The sequence below is a fragment of the Ptiloglossa arizonensis genome, chromosome 14 (assembly GCF_051014685.1).
Source record: "Ptiloglossa arizonensis isolate GNS036 chromosome 14, iyPtiAriz1_principal, whole genome shotgun sequence".
Taxonomy (NCBI): Eukaryota; Metazoa; Arthropoda; class Insecta; order Hymenoptera; family Colletidae; genus Ptiloglossa; species Ptiloglossa arizonensis.
This window is the reverse complement of record NC_135061.1, coordinates 4,851,805-4,875,115: the sequence shown is the minus strand read 5'-3', so window position 1 is coordinate 4,875,115 and position 23,311 is coordinate 4,851,805. Positions and strand designations below refer to the sequence as shown.

The following is a 23,311-nucleotide window of genomic DNA, read 5'->3' as shown; positions in this document are numbered from 1 at the left end:
TTTCGAACGTAACGCGCGCACCGTGCAAGATTCTACCACTTCTGCGCTTCCTACACCGAGAGATCCTACTACGTCTTCCTCCGCTCCGCGGCGTCCACTCGCGGACTGCCACCACTCTCTCCCCCCACTACACTCCACCCTACCCCCACTCTTTCTCTCTCTTTCCGACTGCTGCCACGGACACTGTTCCTCGTTCCTCCGTTCGCGCGGGACACCCCCGTTCGCTTTCGACGCTTTTTAACGCAGTTCCTACGCCGCGGGACCTCAGCGCGCGCTTTTCCATCGCCGCTGAACCCGCGCCGCCGCTTTCCTCGACCAATCCGCAGGTGCAAAGGGCTTCCGCGTTCGAAACGGTGAAACCCCTGACCGCGTTGCTCGAGCTTCCCCGTGGCCGAACCGTCCTCGGCGCGATTAAACGTTTCCAGCTATGACTAAATAGCTAAGTAGCTAATATATGTTCTACGACTCGGAATCGATGAACCGTTTACCTTCGTCGATCACCGATCGAGCTCTGCTCGCGTCCAACCAACGGGGAAGAACCGACGATCGTTCGACGAGCGTTCTCGGTACAAATACCGATTTCGGAGTCCAACGAGCGACGGAAATTTGGAGCAACCGATCGAAATATAATTCGACGTGGCTCCAAGTGTATTTCTGGAACCTCGCGAAGCACCGCGTCGCTCTAATCTACTTAAGCCGATCGATTGAAGGATCGGGCGGAAAAACGAGCTTTTTTAACAAATCGATGGAGATTAACCGCAGAAGCGATCCATGCTTCCGCATCGGGCTAATTTTAACCTCTTTAGCGTTTTCAGGGATCCTCCTGCGTGTGTACTCGCTTTCGGATACTCTAAAATAAGGACAGTGGAATTATTTTACTTCGAGATTATTTGTTGTTCCACCTCGAGGAATAATTTTATATTCGAAACAACGAGCGCTGTAACGTTTTTGTAAACGGTAGACGCGCTTTGAAATTTCTCTAACCGAGGCATCCTAAATCTTCGAGTCGCTGGAATAAACGCAGGGCGTTTCGAAAATAAGAAAAGAAATTTTTACATAGCGTACAATTCGATATTTATCTACCGCGTGAGTAAAGTTTGTAATTTCGAACGGATTCGATAACGATTTAAACGAATCTCGAATTGAGTGATATTTTTTAATAAAGATCTGATATTTTTATTAAAGATCTGATATTTTTTAATCGAAAAATATATATTTGGAATTTCCCTCGGTCAAAATTTGGTCAACTTTTCCTTCGTAAACGGCGACTCGATTTTTGTCGGAATAAAATGTTTCTTCCGACGAATGTTCACATACATACGAACGTGACGTATGCGGCGCATAAATATTGCATACGTGCCAGACGCACTACACAATATCGCTCGTGCCACGCGCTCTACAAACGCACCGCAAAAAGAATAAGTACACATGCCACGCACATCGTACAAATACTACACACATTGTTCAAATATCCCGGGCATAAATACTCACAAGCGTCTGTACGCGAAAGATAGTTTTATTGCTTACCGGTCGAATAAATATTTATCCGCCTCTGTACAGTTTTCGAACAAACAATTACCCGAACAATTTTTTATTCGAAGAAAATGTTTGAATCGGAGATTTCCTCGCGAGATGATTCGAAAGTAGAAGTATTTACTTCTTTCGTTGTCCTAAGTAAAAAATAATCGAAAAAATCGTAGGTTTATTGCAGTTTAGTCGTTTAATTGGAACGATGATTATTTTAAACATTTTCAAGCAACACGGCTGAAGATGGAACGCTAAAATTATTTTAAATGTTTAAACCGGAGATTTCCTCGCGAGATGATTCGAAAGCATAAGTATTTACTTTGTTCGTTGTCCAAAGTAAAAAATAATCAAAGAAATCGTAGATTTCCCTAAAATGTTATTTGCGAATAATTATTTTTCACTTTCGTTTCCAACAAAATGTTTAAACCGGAAATTTCCTCGCGAGATGATTCGAAAGTACAAGTATTTACTTCTTTCGTTGTCCAAAGTAAAAAATAATCGAAGAAATCGTAGATTTATTGCAGTTGTGACGATTACTTTAAACACTTTCGAGCAACACGGCTGAAAATGAAACGTTAAAATGTTATTCGCGAAGAATTATTTCTCACTTTCGTTTCGAACGAAATTTGCCCAGTTCGTGTACGTTGCTCACGTTTAGTGTTCAAAAACAACATTTTAGCTGCACCTTGTCCGCAACATACGCTACTCTACTCGTGTTTTCGCTCTTCGCGTGTTTATCTTACGCTTGTATTGTTACAAAGAATGCGTAACACCGTTAAATCGGAACCGTATAAAGCACCTATGGGACAAACATCAACAAACACGTAGAATCGGCAAACGAAATCAAGAACACGTGGAAACTACCGTAGGTGTTTATTACGCCAATTGTAACCAGTATTGTTTCGCAAACAACGGGTTAAACGATTAAACAAGTTTAACGGGTTGCACCGAATTGAACAAACGCAGAGAACGCGATACTTGACAATAGCTCGTATCGTAGCAACAAAATCGTAGTTGAAACGAGAAGAAAGAGTAGAAATAAAAATAATGCTTCAACGAGTGTAACATTAATAACAGCGTTGATGGTAATAATGAAAATTTGTCGAAGTTAAACGGAGATGTACCATGAAACTCGAAAAACGTTAACATTTTAAATGTAGACAGAATAGTTTGCAAATTTATAGACCGTTGAGAAACAATGGGGAACACTTAAAGGAACCTTTCGTGCCCTTTCGAGTAACTCGCCAATGAGGAAAGATATTCAATTGCAACGATACCGCTAATAACAATAACATGTATCGCCATTCAGAAACAGAGAACCAGAAACAACAACTTGCTCTTTCAATGGATCGGTACGTTTACGCGTGCAACCCGCTCGAGTAACCCACAAACGAGACCATTTACCGGTGATGATAATAACAATAGCAACGCGTATCGTTACGAGAGAAAAGAGAGCTACCAGGTTGTTCGATAACATTTCGTTGTTTGTTCCATCGTGAGAGAAATACTACGACAATCGAACGTTCGAAGAATTGTGAATATAGCTACACGACACTCGAACGTTCGAACAACCGTGAATATAGCTACACGACGCTCGAACGTTCGAACAAACGTGAATATAGCTACACGACGCTCGAACGTTCGAACAACCGTGAATATAGCTACACGACACTCAAACGTTCGAACAACCGTGAATATAGCTACACGACACTCGAACGTTCGAACAACCGTGAATATAGCTACACGACACTCGAACGTTCCAACAACCGTGAATATAGCTACACGACACTCGAACGTTCGAACAACCGTGAATATAGCTACACTAAGAAGCTCTACACAATACTCGAACGTTCGAACAATCCTGAATATATCTACACGAAGAAGCTCTACACGACACTCGAACGTTCGAACAACCGTGAATATATCTACACGACACTCGAACGTTCGAACAACCGTGAATATAGCTACACGACACTCGAACGTTCGAACAACCGTGAATATAGCTACACGACACTCGAACGTTCAAACAACCGTGAATATAGCTACACTAAGAAGCTCTACAGGACACTCGAACGTTCGAACAACCGTGAATACTATATATCTACACGAAGAAGCTCTACACGACACCTAAACCTTGAACAACCGTAAATATACGAACGAATCTTCAAATTTACGCGAAACTTCTCAAGTGTTCGTGAAACGGTAGCACCGTTTTTTAAAAAACAAAACGACGAACCTAATGTGCCCTAACGAACCGGAAAACTTACTCGAGTAACCTACACGAGACGATAACGAGAAGTTCCTGTTACGTTGGATCGGTGCGTTCGACCGAGGAAGTGTGTTCCACCGAGGCGTCAAAGTTAAAAAGAAATTGGAACGCGCGGTTGACGTTAGATCGCGAGGACCGCTGCACGCAGCTTGTCCCCGTTTTCTACGCCGGATCGACCCACTTCCTGGTGCGTGGTTCGATCGTGACCGATCCATGAAATTAACGGTAACGGAGCGGCTATGCTCGCCAGGTAAAATCGAAAGTGGCGAAATGCCGGGACGGTGAACGCCAAGAGGGGGCCGTTTCACGGCGAAACCGAGTGGGGCGTTGAGAGAGAGTTCCTCGTTGTTCCCGAAGTAAGATTCCGACTACTTTGGTCCGCTGTCTTCTACCATTCGTACGATCGTTCGATACGGTTCTTCCATGATTCGTAAACGATCGTTGTTCTCGAGATACGGGAACGTTTTTTTCCCCGATAAAGTAACCGACGATACTCGATTACTCGTTCTTGGACTTTCTAAGAGAACTCACAGATAGAAAGTGTCTCGATTTATTTCTATCTTCGACGCTCATGAGATTTATTCTTCGATAGTTCCGTCGGGGAGGACGTTTCAGCACCAGTTCCGGTTACTTTTGCGCGCTCGTGATCGAACACGGTTATGACACTTTTGGTCCGTTACGTACCCGTCGACACAGGCGTTGCACGGTGTTCTTGTCTATGGTCGAAGAGAAGACACCATTTCACGGTGAGATCGAGTCACGATGGGTTAGAACTGTTGTCGATGTTAGAGTTTATCAAGTATCGTGATGAACGACGAGAAACAAATTAAAAGTTTGTGGGTGCAATTCGAGAGTGCTCCGATCGACTTGGAGAGCAAAGAAATCGAGTGTGCTTGGTTGCAAAAACGAATCGAACGTTTATTTTATACATTTAGAGCGTATGCAAAACGTATGTTAATAAATTATTTTCTATATTAGCGGAATAATATTAATACTTAATTCCGTGTATAAAATACGCGGTCCATTTGCGAGAAACCGAAGCAAATGTAAGATAATGTACGATTATTTATGCTCGGGAATACATTAAATTACGATAGGAATCATTCTTCGTAACATCCATACAGAGCGATTCATCTCGAAAACAGAAAATGTGTTAATTTTTTCGTTGTTTTGTATTTTATATTTCCCAGGCTGGATTGATCTTTCGAGTAAATGTTTTTTCGAGTTTTTCAAGTTTTTCGACTTTTTCGAGTTTTCCACGTAGAGAGAAACTCAAGGTCGTTCTGTATAAAAACGACAGATTGACCTTCGAAACTCTGAAAATATCTACGTCGAGAAAAAAAGATTTCTTTTGCATCATACTTGCTCCTTAAAATTATGCTAATTATATGCGTAACATTTTTTCGTATCTTCGCAAATAAGAAAGTTATTCGGATGTTCGGTTCAGGATGGACTACCCTGTACTGTATTTCTAACATCGAGCGATGTGTTTCGTATTTGTTCGTATTTTCACCTAACCGAGTTCGATAAACGTTCTCACATCGTGAAAATATCTTCCGACTTTGATCGAGGAACAATTTACACGTTGAATCTTTCGAAACTATTGTATCATTTAATGTATTTTAAATTTACAAACGTACGTACTTTTACGACCGATTTTATATTCCTATCGTTTCTAAAACTGGAATTATACGGTACAGTTGTATTTGTTCCAGTTTCATTTTACAACTTTATATCGCGAGGCACGTATCCGCTTGTATTTTCTCTCTCGATTCCGTAAGAATCTACCAACGTTTCGCGAAATTATTGTTACTTAAGTCACGCGGTAAAACAAAATCTACGATCGGGCACTCGACTGGAGAATTTTCGATACGCGAACAGAAATTTCGGAAATGCGGCTGGCGATACCTGAATAATGAATTTATAATCGATGGAAGATTTTTCGAGGATGCCGAAGCATTGAATCTACCAGAACGGTTGAAATAAAATTTACAGAAATTCGTATGCGACCAGACTGATAAAAAATAGTTGGGTCCGAAAATTACTCGTTCGAATTCATAAAATATTTCCGATAACGTCTCCTGGCAAAAATAGTTTGGAAATTTGCAAAAAAAATCACCTTCGAACCTAATTCTTCAAGCTTATTTACTTCGTTGGAATTCGGTGAATAAGTAATCGATCAATTTTGATGGATGATGTTGTCGTTAAGTAAATAGGTTGTTGAATAAGTTTTAGAGAACAAGTTAATATAACGACAAATACAAAAGTTTTAACTCTTTGCACTCGAGGGTTCTTTGCTACCAAGAAGGTAGAAGGACGTCTCCAGAAGATTTGTTAAGTAGTATAATAAATTTGTAATGGAACATTTTTGTATACTTAGAATACATGCGTTTACACTCTAGAAGAACGTAATATTTAAATGTCCAATTTGAATTCTAAACCACCAAGTGTTATCGAACAAGCTAGTGTTTAACCCTTTGCTACCAAGAAGGTACAAGAACGTCTCCAGAAGATTTTTTAAGTAGTATAATAAATTTTTAATGGAACATTTTTGTATACTTAGAATACATGCGTTTACACTCTAGAAGAACGTAATATTTAAATGTCCAATTTGAATTCCAAACCACCAAGTTTTATCGAACAAGCTAGTATTTAACCCTTTGCTACCAAGAAGGTACAAGAACGTCTCCAGAAGATTTTTTAAGTAGTATAATAAATTTGTAATGGAACATTTTTGTATTCTTAGAATACATGCGTTTACATTCTAGAAGAACGTAATATTTAAATGTCCAATTTGAATTCTAAACTACAAAGTTTTATCGAACAAGCTAGTATAACGACAAATACAAAAGTTTCAACCCTTTGCACTCGAGGGTTCTTTGCTACCAAGAAAATAGAAGGACGCCTCCAGAAGATTTTTTAAGTAGTATAATAAATTTCTAATGGAACATTTTTGTATTCTTAGAATACATGCATTTACATTCTAGAAGAACCTAATATTTAAATGTCCAATTTGAATTCCAAACCACCAAGTGTTATCAAACAAGCTAGTATTTAACCCTTTGCTACCAAGAAGGTACAAGAACGCCTCGAGAAGACCCTTAAGCAATAAAATAAATCTGTAATAAAACATTTTTGTATACTTCTCACACATACGTTAACACTCAACGAAAACCTAATATTTAAATGTCGAATTAGAATTCCAAACCACCAAGTTTTCCCCGATGGAAAATACTACACTAAATTAGCTGTCGATCGAGGATCTCCTCTCGAGTCCAAAGGTTTATAATTTTCACCAGAGAAGAAAATTTGAAATCCCCAAATATTATCATTCTCGTCCGATAATATTCTCTTCGAATTGCTCGGGTTCAGAATAAATCTAAACACTGTCTAGAAGGAATCCATCGCTCGAATCCTATGTAAAAATTGTCACTGGAAAGCGTGGAGAAAGAGAGAAGGTTATACACGGTTACTCTTCCGCGTTACCTTGTCCAATGGGACAAACCGATCTAAATATTCCGTTGCGGTAGTCGGAGAGTAACCCGCGGTTTCGCGTGCTTGTAAATGTTCCCGTTTCGTTTTCGTTCGCATCGGCGACCTTTCTCTCCGTTGCTCCTTCACCGGTCGCCGGAGAAAGGGAAAAAAAGCAACGGAGGAGGGAAGATAGTCGACGTTAATTCTGGTGGAAGAGGCATAAAGCTCTGAATCACCGGTGAACCGGTCCCGTACCGTGAACGCGATGCCTGTTCTGCGAACGCGGAAACCACGAGGAGCCGGCAGCCTCGTGCGGGTCACGGAAGGATTCCTTTCTCCTCCTTCGTTGTCGTTCTTCCTCCTCCTCCACCTCCTTCGCCTCCTTCGTCTCCTCTTTCGCTCTTTTTTTTCCCACCGCCTTCCTCCTTGTTCTCCACCACATGTACATAGACACACACGTAGAGATTATCTCCACCCTCTCGGTGGTACTTTTCTCTTTCGTCGACTCACAGATGCCGTGCTCATTCACGATCGCTTCCGAAGATCGTCCTTTCGTACCCCGCTCTATCATCACTCTGATGCGATTTTAATGACGGCTAAGTTTGCCGAAATTTACGTTCTTTTTCACGAGGATTAAATCGGTTTTGTTGCTCGGTTGTTCGGTCGATGTGTCGGGTTCCTCGGAATGTCATAAGTTATTTCCAAAATGGGGAGTATATAGTTTAATTAAATGTTTGTATACTATAAACAAATTGTGTTTTATTTACACTGAAAAAAAAATGAAATGACTTTCCGAACAACACAATAAGTATGAAAATATAGATAGAGAAGTGGGTTGTTTGGAAAGTGATTTAGTTTTTCAAAATGGAGAGTATATAATTTAATGAAATGTTTGTATACTCTTAAAAAATTGTGTTTTATTTACACTAAAATCAAAAAAACGAAATGACTTTCCGAACAACACAATAAGTATGAAAATACAGGTAGAGAATTGGGTTGTTTGGAAAGTCATTTGGTTTTCCAAAATGGAGAATATACTATTTAATAAAATCTTTTTACTATATTATTTTTATCGTTAATTTAATAAAATATGTATATTATACTATTTTTATCGTTAATTTTATAGTCGAAAATATTAGAAAATTAAAATTCTAAACTGTACAGACCTAAGAAGTTACATCAAAGATCGTAATCTATTTGTTCGGAGAGTCATTTCGTTTTGCAAAATGGAGAATATATAATTTAATCAAATGTTTATACATTCTAAAATAATCGTGTTTCATTTTCACTAAAAAATACTAAACAACTTTCCGAACAACCCAATACAATTTTTAAAATGTTCAGTTTAAACTATCGAACGCACACCGGTCTTTTAATCTTGTATCTAAGTATTTATTCGTCTTGTCACAGAAAGACACTAATTTTTTAATCATAAGCGATCGATTCTATGTCACAATGTACAAGAATAAATATTTCTTCGCGAGAATCATTTCGCGCGATGTCGCGCAACGTCAAACATCGTTCAACCGTTCCCAAAGTAACAATTAAACGCCAGAAAGTAGACAACAATTAATTCCAGCCTTACTTTTCGATCTGATCCAACATACACCAAAGACGCGAAAGAAATCTTCGATTTCTTCCAAAATAAAAAATCAAATCTAAACAAATAGAATTTTGTAAATCACGCTGATCAGTTCAACAGCGGTACAAAACTGTACCCCGTTTCTGCACCGTAAACACTTATCTCTACGTCAATGTTTAAATAACAATTCGCTCGATACTCCGTTTCATTTCTCGTACAAAACCAGCGCGATAAAAGCGTATCACCGTCATCGTTGTCGCGATCGTAAAAACGAGAAATGGCCGGTTAAGGTACAAGGGCTAACCGGGAAATATTGTAAAGGTTCGTCGAAACTTTCAAGAGAGCGCAAGTTCGACGAGTTCGACGCGTGTTACTGTAATAACACGCTGTCCAAACTCAACGAGGCGTCTGCTTTTTCAACCGTGGCCGAAGATCTCGATGCGAGCAAAGACGCTTTCGTTTCCCGGGTAAAGGTTAAGCTGTTGCTACAGTCTAACGATGGTACACGAAATGGGAATCGAGACAACCTGTTGATCCTGCTGCTTCCTTTCACTCCCGGTATCGCGAGCCAGAGCCAAGAGAAAGAACCGACCAAATCGATCGTCGAACGATTCACCATCGCTCTGTCTCGAAATTTCATAATCGACAACCCTCGTGGATACGAACAACGCCTATTCCGCGAATCGAACACTTTGTAACAATTGTTACTTCGTAACAATAATTTCCCCGAACGATACCACGGATTGCTTCGTAATTTACTCCACACGAGCACGGAGTATTAATTCGAATCGATTGTTTCGGTGTTTAAAGTTTGAATTTTTGAAAGATTATCCGAGGTAACGTGAACCTGTATAACTTTGGAGAATTGAAAACAAGGACGATGCGGAAGGACGAGTGTTGCATGTGTATTTTAGTTAAACGAGATAATTACCTAATTATCATGTACACCTAAATATTTATTCAACACCGAGTGTAATTCTTTGTATACGATTTTTTTTATATCACAAGTTAATCAGCTCTGGTTTACTCATGTGTACTCGGAACTTTAGAAACGATTCCACGAGTACAGCTTCGAAGTGTAAAATTGTGGACCAGTTAGGTTCGCAGTTGCTGTAAGATATGAACCGATTCCAACTAAAAATAGAGTGGAATAAAAACTGGACTCGCAAGTGTATTGCTCGGCGCGTCATTTCGCGGACAAAGTTCGCTCCAATTGCGAAAGCAACGTTGCATTCGAATCAGATTTTTCGGATCGTGGACGAAACTGAAAGTTTCGAGACAATTAAGAATATCGTGCGCCGATGAACCAGGAAAGAACGCAAGATTACGACAAGAATTCGTTCTAATGGAACGGAGAAGGTTCCAGGTGAATTCAAGGCTGGAAAGAAATTTTAGGACGGAGCTTCCAAGGAGAAAAGTGTCTTGAAAACGGGGTCATTCGTTCCAATGGAACGGAGAAGGTTCCAAGTGAATTCAAGGCTAGAAAGAAATTTTAGGACGGAGCTTCCAAGGAGAAAAGTGTCTTGAAAACGGGGCCATTCTTTCCAATAGAACGGAGCTTCCAAGGAGAAAAGTGTCTTGAAAACGGGGCAATTCGTTCCAATGGAACGGAGAAGGTTCCAGGTGAATTCAAGGCTGGAAAGAAAATTTAGGACGGAGCTTCCAAGGAGAAAAGTGTCTTGAAAACGGGGCAATTCGTTCCAATGGAACGGAGAAGGTTCCAGGTGAATTCAAGGCTAGAAAGAAATTTTAGGACGGAGCTTCCAAGGAGAAAAGTGTCTTGAAACCGGGGCCATTCGTTCCAATGTAACGGAGAAGGTTCCAGGTGAATTCAAGGCCAGAAAGAAACGTTGGTGTTGAATTTATTCATCGAAGTGTTCTAACTGGAGCAAAAGTACTCGCTCGGTCTCGTTTCGGTGCGTTCTGCTTTTCGTGGCCGAGTTAACGAAAATTTTAGGACGGAGTTTCCAAGGAGAAAAGTGTACCGAAAACGGGGCAACCGGAGCCGACGAACCAATTCCAGAATCGCGTTTGGGGGAACCAGCTGGGCGCATTTCACTAGGAAGAGAAAGTGACACGCCGAAAGTCGTCGTTTTCACGTCTGGCCCGGTCCTGAACCGACTCTACTGTCGCAACTGTCGCTTCGTAACGATAACTCGCGATGCGATTCGTACAATTGGATATCGAGAATCGTAGAGCTCGTCCGAATTCGCTGAAATTGTTTCTTGGGTAATATTGCTTCGAAAACGACTGTTTCGATTACCAGAATCGAGCAGGTAATTTTTTAACTCGGATATTCTATTATTAATTTGAAACTTTGACTGGTTTCAAAGACAAATTTATTTCTCGACGAGCGACGACACGTGTGACAAATTGTCTCGTGCGCGAGGTGACTTGTCAAGAGAAAGAGTATTGTGTGTTATCGATAGGGACTCGATAACGTCGAAAATTGAATAGCTATGATAAATGAAACTTCAAGTAGAGAATTTACTTACTTTGCCAAAATTTACACTGTAAAATACGAAACGAACGCGAAACGTACATCACTAATCAGTTATTGTTAGTTTGGCGGTGTTATCGCATCTGATGCAAAGGTATATCACTTTTTAACCTTCGTTTTTGGCGCCATCTTTCCTTTTAACAATGACAAATGATTTCCCCGTGTCAGTTTCACCTAAAAGTCTCTTCAACGCCAAAAAGCGACATACCTGAAACACCGACCGTCGAATCGATTCCATGAAAACTTCTTCGCAGGTTGTTTCATACTTTTTTCTAATTCCTCGAAGAAAGTATTACGTACGATTTTCGAATAAATTCGAGGAACACGAGTTCCCGAAAACGAGGTTCCGAAATACCTCGATAGACGACAGTGGAAGCAATTAATGTTTCTGTGAAAGTGGAACAGTCGGCATACCATTGAAAATAGAATTATGGTTCTCAAACGGAGCTAAGTTTGGGTTTACATTTTCGGGTCTGATCGATCCGGCTCTTCCTGAACGAAGTGTCGTTCACGGAGAATACGAATGACTTTCCAACGCGAACGATTTCTGTTCGACAGTTTCGCAGATGACGACCAGATGCTACCAGTGTCGGAAAACATTTACGTTACAGATCGCGGGACAAGCCTCTGTGTTTCACCGACACCTGACAATTAAAGATCATCGCCAGTGAAACGATCCACCGAGCATGTGTCAACGAAACGCGAACGAAATACCAGCAACGATCAAACGATCAAACGTGGATCGTGTACACGATCCACTCTTAACTGTATCAGGTGTGCCTCGTCTAAATACATCTCCGTTGACAATTTTGCGATTGAACGTTACTCGACGATGCGAAACTCCGATTAGTCGAAAATCGAAAGAAATATAAGAAAAGGATCGTCACGATCCAGGTGACCGGAGACACAGATCTCCAAGAATCGAAGTTGTCGTAAAGTTCGGATTGTAATATCTAGTTTATTATAATACGCAGGGATCTCGCGTGTCCAGTAGTATAGTAATTGTATATATAAGAATACAAAGTTCGAAGAAATGCGTGTACAGTGATACGTCTCGATGCAAACGACGACAGTGTCGTGTGGTCTTTCTGACTCTGGACTTGGAACTCGACTAAAATGAAAAACCAAAAGGAAAAGCGGCCAAATCGTTGACCGTGTGGCGGACGACCCTTCTTAAAACTATTTCTTAAAACTGACATCGACATCTGGCACCTTTAAGATCATTGTTGCATTCGTTCCAACAAATGTATCGGTCCAGCACTTCGATTTCGTCCGAAGACAGAGTTCAACCAACCTTACGAATTGCTCCGAGTGTACGTTAACACTACCTGGTAGTAGAACGCGAGATGTGACGTTTGAAATCGATACTCTGGTATGAAACCATTCTGAGGAATGTCTTCAAACGATTTGAGATTTATCGATACCTATCGCTTACATCGAATTGGATACTTGTTCGCGATTCGTCGAAAATAAAAAAGAATCGATGATTGCGTTCTCGAAAGAAAAGTGAAACTCTTCGGATCGATTCTTCCTTACGATGCTCGATAATGTTTCATTCAAACGTTATACGTTTAAAGTGAACGTCAGTGCTCGTATCGTGTAAATTCTTTCGAGAATGTTGGATTGTTGGTCGATTGTTGAAAATGTTCTCCAAATGTAGCAATGTTTCCGAAGAGGGCTCGAAGAGAAGGGTCGAAACGTTGAAACAAATAGCAACTGGTAATAAAGCTATTAAACGCTTTCTAATCGTGGTTTAGATTACAGAGAGTGTCGTTCCCCTAAGGCCGGCTACTAATAATCGCCGTTTGCCGGATCCGTTTCGAAGCTTCCATCGACGAAAGTAATTTCTGTCAACGCGAATTCCAGAAACGTTACTGCTTTCACTTCGCATTTTCGCGTATCTTATTTTAAACTCGTTAAGAAGAAATCAACCTTCTCGAGTCTCGCCTTTTATCTTCCTTAGAAGGAAGCCAACTTCTCGACCCAATTATCCCTTGAAAAATTACGCGTTCTCTTTTTCTCGGTTTGCTTGACTCGTCGCACGACCAATGAAACGTAAACGTAATTGTTCCCTTCTCGCGTCCAATGATCGAGTTTCCGTTGTAAAAAAATCTCGATGAATTGAGAGTCGCTTTGTTTCCTCGAAGACGAGGAAAACCAGTATACAGAAGCGTAGGAAGCGCACGAGATCGAATACCGGGTGTGTACAAAGTGTTTGTGGTGATCTTCGAACGAACCGGTCTTGGATCGGCTATTAACAATACATACGTTTAAACTCGGTTAAAATGAAACCGAACAATTACGATTACTTGCTTCTAGAATAAAAGAACCAGAAGCGCGAACGCGCTGTTTCGTCGAATTATTCGAGTTAAGGGTTTAATAAATGTTCTCCGTTGACCACGTACATGGTTGCGCAATTTCGAGATAAACTGGGTTAGGACTGAAATTTGTAAGTTCCTGTCTACATCTGGATAAAAGAAGGAAGAATGCGTTGTATAGTTTTTTTTCCGAGATTAATACTTACGACCGAAGATATGATTATTAATTCGTATTTCGCGAGGTTAGTGTAGTCAGAGTGGTCAGCGTAGTCAGTGTAGCTAAAGTAGTCAGCGTGGTCGGTATAGTCAAAGTGGTTAGCGTGGCCAGTGTAGTCATAGTGGTCAGCGTGATCAGAGTAGTCATAGTGGTCAGCGTGGTCAGCGTAGTCAGTGTAGCTAAAGTAGTCAGCGTGGTCGGTATAGTCAAAGTGCTCAGCGTGGTCAGTATTTCAAAGTGGTCAGCGTGGTCAGTGTAGTTAAAGTGGTCAGCGTGGTCAGTGTAGTCAAAGTGGTCAGCGTGGTCAGTGTAGTCATAGTGGTCAGAGTGGTCAGCGTAGTCAGTGTAGCTAAAGTGGTCAGCTGGTCAGTATAGTCAAAGTGGTCAGCGTGGTCAGTATAGTCAAAGTGGTCAACGTGGTCAACGTGGTCAGCGTAGTCACCGCAGTCAGGGTGGTTTTAAGTGGACAAAATTTCAACAACAGCGAGGATATAAAATCGGCACCAAATGAGTATTTTGATTCGAAATCGCAGAAGTTTTTCGCAAATGGAATAAGAAAGTTGATCGATAGATATTAAAAGGACATCGAAACTAATGGTCGATACATCGATGATTAAAAAGAAATGTAAGTATGAATTTTCCTCAGCGAAAGTCACCGTCGAAAAACGACATTACTTACGGGACGATCTAATATTTTCAACGCGCATATTTGTGAGCTGTGGTCGATCAAGACCATCGAAACTAATGGTCGATACATCGATGATTAAAAAGAAATGTAAGTATGAATTTTCCTCACCGAAAGTGACCATCGAAAAACGACATTACCTATCTGACGACCTAATATTTTCAACGCTCCGTCGCGCGAATAAACAGGCCAACAAATAAATAAACTTGGTCAATCCTCGCTATCCTCTCCGCGACAACGACGCGATTTTTCTCCCGGATTCGTACGATCGATTCCAATTACAATCCTCTCGAACTCGAGCTAACGAGTTTACCTCGAGTGCGTAACGAGGCTGATCGTTACGCGACCGCGATTACGTTGAAAAATTAAACGATTGTCCCTTTGGTCTTCGAGGCGCGCTAACAAGGTCCCTTTTTCTCGAGGTTTTCCATCGCGCGACGGACCACCGCGTCTCGCGGCATCTCCTCGTCGCGTGTTTCCCGCCTCGAGTCCGCTCGTTAGCTTTCGATTACGCGCAAGTATGCCAGTTATACGACCAACGGCTGAATTCCTTTCCACGATTGTTCTCCGTTATCACGATCGAGCCGTGTCGACGAGACGACTCGTCCGACACGCGTACAAGATCACCGCGATAAGAGTTGCCTTTTCAAATTACGCGCAATCGTTATCGACGCGAGACCACGAGAGGAGATGAGATTTCGCGCTTCGAGCGTTTCTAGAGGCTCGTGTCTGTCACCCTGTTGCGTCTCCAGCGGCTACAGTTTACAACTAATTGTGAATATCTTCGTCAAAATGAACCGACATCTCTTTGCAACGTTCCTGTGATACTGTTCGAAGTATACGGTTTGTCGCGAAAGTAACTGTTGGAATTCTTTTCGTTGTATGCATTCTTGTTTCGTTAATCGTTTAGAGTAAAGTAACAACACGTTACCAAAGTGGGGCAGAATGGAAGGACGAAACGTTTGATGATAAACGAGTTGAACTGTGTTTAGAAATGATTGTTGGATTTTAATTTACCAACTATATTTCGTGTACACGTTGAAGTCTTCGGACCTGACACAGTATTGTCTACTTTTGAAAATAAGCGTTCCGCTGGAACTAACGTCCCTTCGATTAAGAAATACTATCCGACAACGACGTCGAACGATGAATAAAAATTGTAAGTACTTGTAAGAACAAAGATTGCTAGACGGTCCAAGGAAGATCCGTGTCCTACGTCTTTGGACCTGTAAGTACTTGTAAGAACAAAGATTGCTAGACGGTCCAAAGAAGATCCGTGTCCTCCGCCTTTGGACTTGTAAGAACAAAGATTGCTAGACGGTCCAAAGAAGATCCGTGTTCTCCGCCTTTGGACTTGTAAGAACAAAGCTTTGCTAGACGGTCCAAAGAAGATCCGTGTCCTCCACCTTTGAATTTGTAAGTACTTGTAAGAACAAAGATTGCTAGACGGTCCAAAGAAGATCCATGTCCTCCGCCTTTGGACTTGTAAGAACAAAGCTTGCTAGACGGTCCAAAGAAGATCCATGTCCTCCGCCTTTGGACTAGTAAGAACAAAGCTTGCTAGACGGTCCAAAGAAGATCCATGTCCTCCGCCTTTGGACTAGTAAGAACAAAGCTTCCTAGACGGTCCAAAGAAGATCCATGTCCTCCGCCTTTGGACTAGTAAGAACAAAGCTTGCTAGACGGTCCAAAGAAGATCCATGTCCTCCGCCTTTGGACTAGTAAGAACAAAGCTTGCTAGACGGTCCAAAGACGATCCATGTCCTCCGCCTTTGGACTAGTAAGAACAAAGCTTGCTAGACGGTCCAAAGAAGATCCATGTCCTCCGCCTTTGGACTCGTCGTCACGCGAATGGTTACCTACGCGTTAAGAGCTCTCGCGTCAAACTATTCGTCCACACTGCTCACTGTCACCGAAATGACCAACGAACACTTCCAAAGATGACAAACCTCCCGAACGAACGAACAAGACCTCTCAAAGAAATATAATTCCCATAAATTCCCCCATAAATGAATCGAGAATCGATGTATCCTGCCCCGTGTCTCTCAACACCCACCTTACGACCATTCTTGCGCGTGGCATTAATCGAACACGCGAGAATTAAGCAAAGGAATTACCATATCAAAGACAACCGACAGCACGTGCTCGTTTAAACGAACGTTGGATTGATTTCGCCCTGGACTGAATACGTTGGAAGACGCCAGGAGCGTCGTTTCGTGAGAGACGACGCCGCGACGCGAGATGCTGACGATATAATGCGTTACAGAGAATCTAACGACCGGTTTTCACCGGCAAACGCGTCTTTTCATACTGACAACCGAGCAGACGTAACACCGCCGCGCCACGTTCGTCCCGCGCCCTGTTATTTAAAACGGTTTTCCATCATTACGACGTGCCGGCTTGTTAACACGAGCGTATAATTATATTCGATGATAATAATAACGATAATAACAGCGTGCCGATACGCGCGTGCATCCCCGTTTCGCGTCACACTTGATCGTTTCATCAGTCGCGGTCGAAACGTTACGCGAACGAGGAACACATTTCGGCTCCGGGCGTTACTTTCTTAAGACTCGGTTATTCGAAAGACTATCCTCTCGAGTTATTCGGAACATTTTCACGGGGAGTGCTCGATAACTTTGGTGAAAATGCTGAGTCTCGTCTCGGTGAGTTTCTCGATCTTCGATACAGCCAATGCCCACCACGATATTGCGAGGACCACCGAGCACATCTATAAGACCAACGCAAAGTCTAAACACTGGGATCAACGATAAAGGAAATTCGTGTATATAAGACGCTGTTTGATGAATAAAAATTCATCGATCGTTCTAACATATTCAAGCGTGAACCTCTATCACCCGCGCCGCAGATTGTATTATTACACCGAATCGTCGATATAGCATAATAGTATCTCCACGGATGTATTTCGTTGGAAATGGTAACTTTCGCTAAGGTGGTATTTGCCAAAGCAGTGATTCTCGATACTTGTTTCATTATTTTACGGAGTGAAGAATAAGCTAAGATATTTTCATTTAAGTATCTCTGTTCGAAATTTCGTGCGTTGTAGTACGCGAGTGAAAAGACTTTTTATTTATATTTTTGTCCGTTGTCCCGATGACAATATCTAAACCTAAAGTGTTTTTTTCCTTTCGGTCGTACGCTTCGAGGTGTTCGATTTAAAAAAAAGTTCGGAATGTACGCAACTCGTGCTTGTAACTTTCCGCGAATAAATTGAAACAGCAATTTAGGCGTTTTTGGAACGATTAGCCTGCACGTGACTCGCGACGAAATTGAAGAGGCGGTAGCTTTGAAATTCGCGAGCAGTTGTTCGATAAAAACTCGAAAATTGGTTACCTGGATGTGGAAAACGGATCCGACGATAGCTGAGTGGGGAAAGATGGGGCACCGTGAGAAAAGGAATTTCAAAGATCCGAAGAATCGAAGCAACCCCTATCTAGCGTAAGTTTAAATCTCCTTTGTCAGCGGAAAGTCAGAGGTCGATGTTCAGAGAAATTCATGAAAGAGCTGACTTCGAAAGCTACGAATTTACACCGACGGTGGGCAATCTTTTCACGTGGAAGCTGACAGAAATTCACCGACCTCGAGACTGGAAGAATACTCGCTCGAGAATACTTAAAAGTATCAACGTGTATCTACTGAAAACTTGCGTACCGGGCTACGCTCGATGTAAGGATCTCGAGGATCGTTGTATCATCGAGAATTGAAAATATCGACCACGAGAAGTTTCACGAGAAGTATCACGAGAAGTTTCACGAGAAGTTTCACGAGAAGTATCACGAGAAGTATCACGAGAGGTATCACGAGAAGTTTCACGAGAAGTATCACGAGAGGTATCACGAGAGGTATCACGAGAAGTATCGCGAGAAGCATCACGAGAAGTATCACGAGAAGTTTCACGAGAAGTTTCACGAGAAGTATCGCGAGAAGTTTCACGAGAAGTATCACGAGAAGCATCACGAGAAGTTTCACGAGAAGTTTCACTAGAAAGTTCACGAGAAGTTTCACGAGAAGTTTCACGAGAAGTTTCGCGAGAAGTTTCACGAGAAGTTTCACGAGAAGCATCACGAGAAGTTTCACGAGAAGTATTACGAGAGGTATCACGAGAAGTTTCACGAGAAGTATCACGAGAAGTATCACGAGGCAAGTGTAAACGAATTGAAAAAGTAACCCAGTCTTTAGCTATGATCATCGTTCGAAGCCTACGATCAATTTTTTAAGAAAATTTGAAACGTTGCTCCGAAAGTGTCCAATTTCGTGCGAAACGATTTATGTAAATACGATGCAGCGACAGAAGTTTTAAAATTTTATTTTTCATCGTTTTATTTGTTGTATTATATACACAGAAACGAAATACAAATGATCGTAAGAATTGAAACTACGTTGGACGTCATTGTGGACGAGTTACGGTCTTTCGTAAGCGTGTAACCAACAAATTTTTAAACGGTGGCTCCAGCTTCGATGTTACAACGTGGAACGTAAAAATAAACTAGTTTTTCATCCAAGGTTTGCCAATCTACTCGCCAATAAGGTTGACCCAGTAACCTTGACCGGTAAAATCCGAAGGGACCGCCAACTTACTTTTGCAATTTATTCATTTTGCGTTTCAATTTCGGAACTGAATTACGCGATGGAAACCTTCAGCTTCGTTCTTTTAATTTATCGTTCGCAAAGAACAGGATATTTCCGTGGAATTACTGTTCATTGTTTTATAACGATCATTGACCAAATTTTTGCGCAGAAACGAAAAATTATGCATTCTTAGGACCGTAATGCTCAACTTTGGCGCAAATTATTATTACTGTATTTTTTACAATATTTACTGTCATTTTAATTTAATAACATTATTACTGTTATTTTTTCTTTCTTTTTTTTTTGAATTGAAAATAAAGATAGCAATATTTGAAGCTATATAGCTACGTTTATAGTACACGTTTACAGCATTTATCGATACAAAATGTGATTTTCCTTATGTCGGAACATTATGTTGAATACGATCACTGTATAACTATACACAACTCTGCGTGGATACAAAATAAACGATGACACTCGAGTAGTAAAACATTTTTATGGATTACCAGTTCGTACTTGAATAAAACCATCGGGCAAAAACAAGGCAATAATATTTTATGGTATACCTAATTATACGCCAGAGTATAATAAAATAGGTACCGGCACTATAACCCTAAGAGGACTTCTCGAGTCTAATCTTTACTCCATGCGTTTCCAGATCGTTCGTACCTTGTTCTGTTACTTTCGATTAACTTTTTCTTCGAATCGTTTAAAAATTCGAAACAACCAAATACATAAATACGATAATTTTGTGAATTATTACCTGCAGGTGATAATCTATCAAAAATGATACTAAAGCGACCTGTGGTGTTGTAGAAACGAATTGAAAATTTCATTGTTTCTAATGTGTCTTTCAGAGAGACTGCATTTCTATTTTACAGTCAGCTATAACTAATTCAAATGAATAAAACCAACCTTATTGGTCGATTGTTTTTATTACGTTATCGATAGTAATATCTTTCACAAACAGTATCATTTTCCTTTTCAAATCACAGAGAAATGTTAGACAGAGTTACTGTTATGAACGTAACAAATTTGTCCAATCGAGAACCAACGAAATTGAAGTCCAAAGAGTGTCGAAAGCACCCAGTAGTAAAATTCCCCAAAGATCGTTCCAAATTTAAATCACCGCCGGACGATAATAAGTTAAAGAACAAGATAGACTTCAGGTGTTCGGAGTTAGTACTCCACCGTGTATACGAAGCAGACAGCAAACTGTTTACGAACCTTTCCACCGTGTAGAAACTCTTTGAAAAAATGTCCGCCTGCCGCTGAAAGGAAAACACATGTCCCCCGCTGGTGGTCCTAATCTCCCGGTGTATCTTGTTAATTTCTTAAGCGCGGTGAAATTTTTGTGGAAGTAACCAAGTTCACCAAGGGGCGGGGAGCTGGCTGTCCAGGTTCCCGCACGGTTCCCCTCGACGAGATTATGGTCTCCGCGCGAAATCTGAGACCAAGCATCGACCGCATGGGATTATCCTTCCATAACGTCAGCCGAGAGCTAGCCCATAACACGGCATTGCCACATCTTGCCGGATAAAATGCAAGAGCAGCGATGTTGTCGGTGAAACGAGAATATCTGGTACCCTAGCCGAGACATGCTCCACAGAAGTACGGACGAGAAATACGCGAACCGATCGATCTCGATAGATCGTACGAGGACCACCGAGTACTCTGATAACACTAAACGCGTAACCCAAACACTAGGATCACGGATAATCAAAAAGTTGTGTATAAAAGCCAACGTTCACTGAATAGAGTTTGTTCGTTGCGCCAGCTTACTCGAGTCTGAATCGCTGTTCGTCAACCGTCGCGTACTCTTACCTGTAATTAAGCTAGTGTATTCATTATGGAGATATTCGATAATTGCGCTAGTATATTCTCTACAGAGATATTCGATAATTGCGCTAGTATATTCTCTACAAAGATATTCGATAATTGTGCTAGTATATTCTCTACGGAGATATTCAGTAATTGCGCTAGTACCGAGTATATTCTCTACAGAGATATTCGATAATTGTGCTAGTATATTCTTTACGGAGATATTCGATAATTGCGCCAGCTTACTCGAGTCTGATTCGCTGTTCGTCAACCGTCGCGTACTCTTACCTGTAATTAAGCTAGTGTATTCATTATGGAGATATTCGATAATTGCGCTAGTATATTCTCTACAGAGATATTCGATAATTGCGCCAGTACCGAGTATATTCTCTACGAAGATACTCGATAATTGCGCTATTACGAGTATATTCTCCACGGAGATATTCGATAATTGCGCTAGTACCGAGTATATTCTCTATGGAGATATTCGATAATTGCACTAGTACCGAGTATATTCTCTACGGAGATATTCGGTAATTGTGCTATTACGAGTATATTCTCTACGGAGATATTCGATAACCTAATAGGACGCCCAGTTTACGTTCCGATGGATTCGGCGACTAGGATCCGCCGTACGATTGTTGCGTCGCTGACGCGGACGAAAATTGCTTTAACCACTTAGGGTTTACCAGAATTTTGCAGAAACGACAAATTTAGGTTTCTATTCGCGAATCTGGAACAAAAAGATTGTCCTCTGTTTCCAAAGTAAATTAACCTTTAGAACGTACCTCTCGCGAAATGGTAACTTTTGAAGCAACTGTACATTGACATCCTCTTCTGAAATTTCCAAAATTAAATCCCTCGTGGATTGTTTACAACGTTCCCTGATCAATTCCACGCTAATCGAAACAATCAGGAATCAATTCTAAAGACTGCGTATCTTTTTAATAAATACTAATTTATTTTCCGTGGAGGTTGTGCGCGGTATTGTCCGAGAAGTTGTCGCAACTCTCGCTCGAGAAGTTGTCACAAAGTTGCCCTATTGTGACGAGAATTAAATTTCACCTACCTGTCCCGATTTCGCGACCGTCAGGACACGATTTCCAATCCAGTGACAACATCTCGGACAACACCGTGTCAGTTTCTCCACGAAGCTCGCGATGACGTTGCAAAGTATCGCGACGAGTATCTCTGTTGCAAAAATGTTTGAGAATCACTGAGAGACGATGTAAAATGAAAAGATGGAGAGATCCACGCGGCGTTACCGTACCGACGCGTAAGCAATCGCTGCGGCTCCTCGGCGTACGAGATGCGTAATTAATAGCCTCGCGACTTATAAATTATTGACGATGAAACGCGTTGAATTAATGCACATATTAAACGGCCTTTTGTCCAGCCACGAGCGACCAATCCCGTTTGCATCCGCACCGTGGAAACTTTGCTCGAGCTGAAACGGGAAACGGAGTGGAGACCGCGCGTAAGAATGTTAGCAAACAAGATTGCGAAAGTTGCGGAATCGCGGTTTCTTTCGAGATTTAAAACGCTGCACTGTCAACGATGCAAAATGGGAATCGTTCACCACGCTTGAAAATTCTTAACGCAGGAGAACAGAAGAAGAACCTCTTCGTACGTTCCGTAACATCTGAGAACTGTGCAGAGACTCCTTAAAGGTAACGAGTACAGACTTTTAACGAGTACAGACTTTTAACGAGTACAGACTTTTAACGAGTACAGACTTTTATCGAGTACAGACTTTTATCGAGTGCAGACTTTTAACGAGTACAGACTTTTAACGAGTACAGACTTTTATCGAGTATATACTTTTAACGAGTACAGACTTTTATCGAGTACAGACTTTTAAAGAGTACAGACTTTTCACGAGTACAGACTTTTAACGAGTACAGACTTTTAACGAGTACAGACTTTTAAAGAGTACAGACTTTTAACGAGTATATACTTTTAACGAGTACAGACTTTTAACGAGTACGTCGGACGATTCAGTTCCAAGAAACAGCCCACGGTTCTTTTAAGTGAAATTTGGAAGAACGTTACGAGGATAATTTCGTTTCGTTAATCGCTCTTCAATTCTTTTTTTCTTTACAGAGCGAGAGATGTTGAAGCAACTGTACAATGATATTCTCTTCTAGAATTTTCAAAATTGAATCTCTCGTGGATTGTTTACAACGTTCCCGGATTAATTTCACGGAGATCAATTCTAAAGACGAATCTTTATTATTTTCTTTTTTTATTCGTTTCATAGTTTTATAAATTGCAAAGATCACATTCGTCTTTGCAGGAAATCTCGAAGGATTGTTAAAAAGCCCTTCG

General features: G+C 41.1%; 1 protein-coding gene across 4 annotated transcripts in view; it reads right to left on the bottom strand.

The window, feature by feature from the left end:
- The window catches only part of LOC143154323 (thyrotroph embryonic factor), a 173,564-nt gene that overhangs the window by 122,040 nt on the left and 28,213 nt on the right, over nt 1-23,311 (bottom strand). The window lies entirely within an intron of this gene.